Source organism: Ciconia boyciana, chromosome 11, assembly GCF_034638445.1.
Source record: "Ciconia boyciana chromosome 11, ASM3463844v1, whole genome shotgun sequence".
Lineage (NCBI taxonomy): Eukaryota > Metazoa > Chordata > Aves > Ciconiiformes > Ciconiidae > Ciconia > Ciconia boyciana.
This window is the reverse complement of record NC_132944.1, coordinates 10549041-10555040: the sequence shown is the minus strand read 5'-3', so window position 1 is coordinate 10555040 and position 6000 is coordinate 10549041.

The window sequence follows — 6000 nt, the reverse complement described above, 5'->3', positions numbered from 1 at the left end:
CAGAGATCACATTTGCTGATTCACTCCCTGGGCATCCAGGAGGTTACACCTCCTGCTACCTGGAGTTTGCACCCACAGTGCTGTCACTTACACGAGACTTGCACATGCTTAAGGGTACAGAACTAGACCATTTCTCACGGATCCCAGTTATTTGGACTGCACTTGACTATAAAGCATTCAGAAAGATTGAGAGGTACGTGAAAATTTTCATTTCATAAAACACACAGAAATAGTGTTGCAGAGAACCTTATTATCAAAATTGAGAGACTACATCAAAATTAATAGCTTTGAAAGGTAACTAAATTCTAAGCAACTGGAATACTATGTAAACTAACATTTTTTTTTAGTCAGGCATTATTTCTCTTTTTTCTTCCTAAATTTTCTTTTAAAAGGAACATTTAGAAAGTTTTAATCATTATGCCTTTGAGATAAATTGTATTTAAAGGTTACAGTGCAAAACTAGATATCTTAGTCCTATAGAATATGGTTTATTAATTGCCCTAGATATGCACACTCATAAATTTGTGCATATAATTTGACGAGGGGAATCAATTTACTATCACAGTGAAATACTACATTAAATGCACATAATTCTTTCTTTATACTGCTCCTCCCCTCTTAAAAGCATTCTGTTTGACTGCATGTCACACTGAATTATTATCCTATAATCATCAAGTGATTTATTTAACTGCTACAGCACATACAGTTAGCATTCATCTATATTCTTATTCTAATTTCACCTTTATGTTTTCTGTTGTCATACCAACAAGGAAAAATTATGGATTTCATTTAAACCAAAGTACAGTTACGGAGCAGCAAGATAAGATAAGGGAGTTTTTTATTCTCTTGCGACACATCTTTCTCAACAATGCAAATATAAAAAAACCACAAAATACAACCTTTTTGAAGGCATAAATAGTACCGAATCATCAGGTTGAAAACTTTGTAATATATTAAGCAAATATTGCTTGGGAAAAAACAAAACAAAACAAAAAAAAAACCAACCAAAAAAACCCCAAACCCATTTTTTATTACTGTCAAATCATTTAATAAAGGAAAGGCTGCAGACCAAGATGCTATGCGTGACAAGAACTGGAAGGACTTATTCCATAGTTCATCATGCCTGATCCAAAATTCACTGAAGATAAAAATTATTATTCCTGACTCAACCTTCTACTTTATTCACAGAGCAGTATAGTTTTCCATCGCCTTAGCTTATGTGCATTTTTAGACAACTTGCATTCCAGCAATTCTTGGGAGATATTAACCAGCGAGATGAAACCTGATTAACACTACAGTCTCACAGTGCACTGAGTTAATTTCACATTCAGTGCAACAGCCTTTGTGTGCTTATCTTTTATGGCTTGGAAGATAACCACAGTGTTTGCCAAGACAGACCTGTACATTTCCCTCTACACCTACATTGATTTTGGGCTCACACTGACTGGAAATACAGCTGATGCACAGCACATGTGCCTGAAGACACCCTGAATCAGTACAACACACAACAGAATTGACAGTAAGCCACTGAAAAGAACCACTCCAACAAGAATAGTTACATGCACTAGGTCACACTAGCAATAAGAAATCAAGAGCAAGAACCTAAATTATTTATTTAAAAAAGGAAGGGGAAAAAAAAAAAAAAAGACTTGATCATAAAAAATTTTCATTACACCGTACTTTATGGGGTATAGAGATGAGGCAGTCAAAGTCATGAAGGTTTCCAGAAGCGATAGGGATTCTGAGGGAAGGGAGGAGAAGGGAAAGCAAGCATACAACCTCATCCATCATCTGGGATCTTTACTGAATGGAACAGCCTGAAGTAGACCCAGAAAAAAACAGACGCATCTAGATTCTCAACTCTGAGAAGACAACCTCAATCAATATAGTCCTTCGGAACAAATTAAGTTAGAAATTTAAGCAAAGATGAAAACGCTGTATTAAATGTGTATATACACACACCAAGGATGTATTTGTATACAAAGGTACCCACCAGAATACTGAGGTACACACTTCATATGTGCTTCTACCCTAAATAATGCAATTTCTGTTATGTCCAACAGCACCACTCTCATATTCCAGCCCATGGCTGGGAAATGTTAAGCAACCCCAAGCACTTGACTTTCAGTCCACAACAAATGCCCATTATCCAATGGGGCTGACTGCACCAGAGAACCATGGCACAGTGGGAACATGCTTTTCCAGGCACTCTCAATTATGTGAAGAACCATTTCTAAGTTTAATGGGAGTGGAAAAAAAACACCTGATTCTATGCTACATTATTTTTCTTAGCTTAAGAGAAATACCTAAGCCAAAGTAATCCTTGAGGATGCAATCTCCCAAATGACTGCCAAATGAGAATGATACATAAAAAAGCCAAAGCATATATTTTGAGAACTCCTAGAAGAGCTATTTTTTCACACAGAGAGTTAATTATTTTCACTTTAATTATTGGTTCATCCAAAAATTATAAGCACAACAAGAACTCAACTACCAAAGTGCAATTCCAACAAAAATTTTCAAAACATATAGAATCATAGAATGGTTTGGGTTGGAAGGGACCTTAAAGATCATCTAGTTCCAACTCCCCTGCCATGGGCAGGGACACCTTCCACTAGACCAGGTTGCTCAAAGCCCCATCCAGCCTGGCCTTGAACACTTCCAGGGATCCACAGCTTCTCTGGGCAACCTGTTCCAGTGCCTCACCACCCTCATAGTGAAGAATTTCTTCCTTATATCTAATCTCAATCTACTCTCTTTCAGTTTAAAGCCATTACCCCTTGTCCTGTCACTACATACCCTTGTAAAAAGTCCCTCTCCAGCTTTCTTGCAGGCCCCTTCGTGTACTGGAAGACTGCTGTAAGGTCTCCCCAGATCCTTCTCTTCTCCAGGCTGAACCACCCCAACTCTATCAGCCTGTCCTCATAGGAGAGGTGCTCCAGCCCACTGATCATCTTCATGGCTCTCCTCTGGACTCACTCCAACAGTGTATACATTAAGTATTTCACAAAATACATGTAAAATTACATATAGCGCTAAGTCCAATCACATTTTAAACAATCTGACTTTTAAATAAAAGCAACTCCATAAAATACTCATATACACATCAACTAAACATAACTTATACTTACGGTTAAGTACCACACCTGTGATAATATACAACATACTGGTTAATAACAATGTTATGACCTTTAACAAAAGGTTAAGCAAAGAAAAAAAGCAATCATGGGTTTGGTACAATAGCATGAAAATAAGACTCAGAGTCCCACAGAAGTAGTTTCCAAATAAAGTCCTAATACATCACCACAACATTCATAAAATTTCATTAAATATTTCTGAAGTTCTCGTTATTTATTAAATACACATTAAAGATATGTATGGTAAAAAATAAAAAATAGTATAATTTTGTATTTACAACTAAAAATTCAAAAAGTACATGCCCATCTTCAGGAGGAACAGAATGCTTCCCTAGCCATGTGTCCCAGGAAAACAGTATTTTGGAAAACATATTTGATTGTTGTTCAGGGTCATCTTAAAGTATGCTAACCTCTGCTTCTCTGCCCTTGGTCAGATGGTTTCCCTTCTCTGGTAAATACTGAGGAAGATGGAGGATGCAATTCTTCATAAGTCTCTAGCCTTACCGTAAGACTAAAAAAGGCATTATCTTCCTTCAGTCTCCCAAGTGAAATTCCCCATGGAAATTTTACGCAACAGTTAAACAGACCTTTTCTATGATCTAATTATCTTAAGCAGAGACGAGAAAGGAGTTATGTCTCAAAGAAAACAAGCTGGGGTCTGGGGAATACCCTTAATAGTAGGGAAATACCCTTAAAAGTAGGGAAATACATCTGCATGAAACAAAAGAAACCTGAAGATCCCACCATTGTGAAACTTTCCTGGCAGTGTGAAGCGTGAACCTCTGCAGTGAGCAGCCACACTTCAGAGCACAAAAGGTCAGTATTGCTTTCTATATATAAACATGCAACGTAAAGGCTAAGAAAACATGTATCCCTGAAATAAACTTTAGATACCCCTCAAAACCCAGCTATGCAAAGCTATAAGTAACTTTCTGAGCAGCAGCAAGCCCTACCTTGGCACCAGACACAGATCTTTATAACCATGGGCACGTCCATCACAACCACCTTCATGACTCCTCTATGCACACCAAACCAGTGAGCTTCCGACAAGCTGCAGCCCATAGTGACAAGATGCCATCACCACTGTCAGCTGTAACAGGAAACTGAAGCTTGACCTCAGTTTGGCTTCAGCTGTGTATTCCATGATACACGGGGGTCACAAACAACATAAAGGATCATGACATACCCATCTGAACAGCCAGGAAAGCACTTGCTGTTTCAAAACAGTAACTCAGACCACTGCAGTCAAATATATCTGGCACTGAAGACACTAGAAGCACAGCCTGATAAAAATCCAAAAGCTACCATGCCACACTAACCATAAAGTAAATCACCCTGTACAGGCAAGGGTCAAAGGAACTGCACAACAACCATTTTGGTGAATGACAGCCCAGCAAATCTACATGGATACTCTCTCAGCTTCATTTACTCATTTCCTGCAAGCACTAGAACATGCAGTTCCGTCTCTGGCAAACTGCTGAAAAGCAGCAGCATGTTAAGTGAAACTACGAACCAAATTTTGCAGCAAAAGTTTGCTAAGCACACTATAGTACTAATAAATCAATTTGAAACACTGGCTTCAATCCCTTGAGACTGTCCATTACATATGTAGTCCATAAAAGACCTGAATAGTGTGCAAATACATTTTCCTTATCTATACAGGGCTTGCCAGAGGTCACTGATGTCAAATGAAGTTTTGTCATACAAGGCAGATGGGGAGCACAGAAGAAATTTGATGTGTACTTCAAAGGGAAGAAATTCCTTCAGTCTGCAAGGCAGTTCTATGTCCCACTTAGTAATGAGTTTCTTTTGAAGAAATATTGTTACACAGAAATCTATTTAACTGGAATGCTGTTATATAGCATTCTCTATTAACAAAAGTAGAATAACACACTCAGGACAGATTCCCTGCAAAACATTATTACAATTTTAGCCAGTAGATGACTGGTCCAACTAGACTTTCCAAGTAGCTCACCTACTGCTGTCAGGCCAAAATACTTTACAGATATGAATTTAACTGAAACACATCCTGAGACTAATTTTCACTGAAATACATTGCTATTAATCAGGAAGCAATTTGCATGGTGAGATCTGAATTGTTCCCATTGTTCTAAACTTGTTTTCTTTACATCTGAGGACATGACAAAATGTTAAGTCATGTAACTTTTTTACTCATATGAAAGTCAAGACTTTGTGAGTGTTTGTGTATTGGCAAAGAGATTTATGATTCATATTACCTGATCGGTGCTGCAAGAGCAGCATATGATGAGAGATGAAATGCAGAGCCCTGTGATAACCAAGAATAATAGCTCAACCACTGGTTAACTCATTTCATGCATTTCTGCGTCAGTTTTCTTATCGGTACAAGAAAGGAAACAAAGTTCATCTATCTCTGCAAAGCACTTGGAGATATTTTGATAAACTATGTTATTCAAACAACGCATTTTCCAAGGTCAGTCTTCTCTGCACAGCTAAGGCATACTTAAATAAACTGATCTTCAACTTCTCCTTCTTTGGATTTACAAACACAATTACCAGACATTTCATTCCAGCATCCATTTACTTATGGAAGATTTAGCCAGCTCATTAGCACGCAGCAGGAGACAGTTTCACAAGGCAGGAGCCCAGAGCTCAGGAATGACCCTCAGAAGTCCTGCTTCCAAACTTAGTGAGGCCCAGGCGTGACTCACAGATAATGAGCTCGGCCTTGCAAAAAGCAGGCACCGTGCCAGCCAAACTCCACTGCACAACGCCACAGCAGTCCTGCTGCAAAGACTGCAGTCTCTCATCATTTCAAATTCTCAGCCCATAAAGTATTTTAATGTACTTTACAAGCTATAAAGCATAAATGAATTGAGCTGTA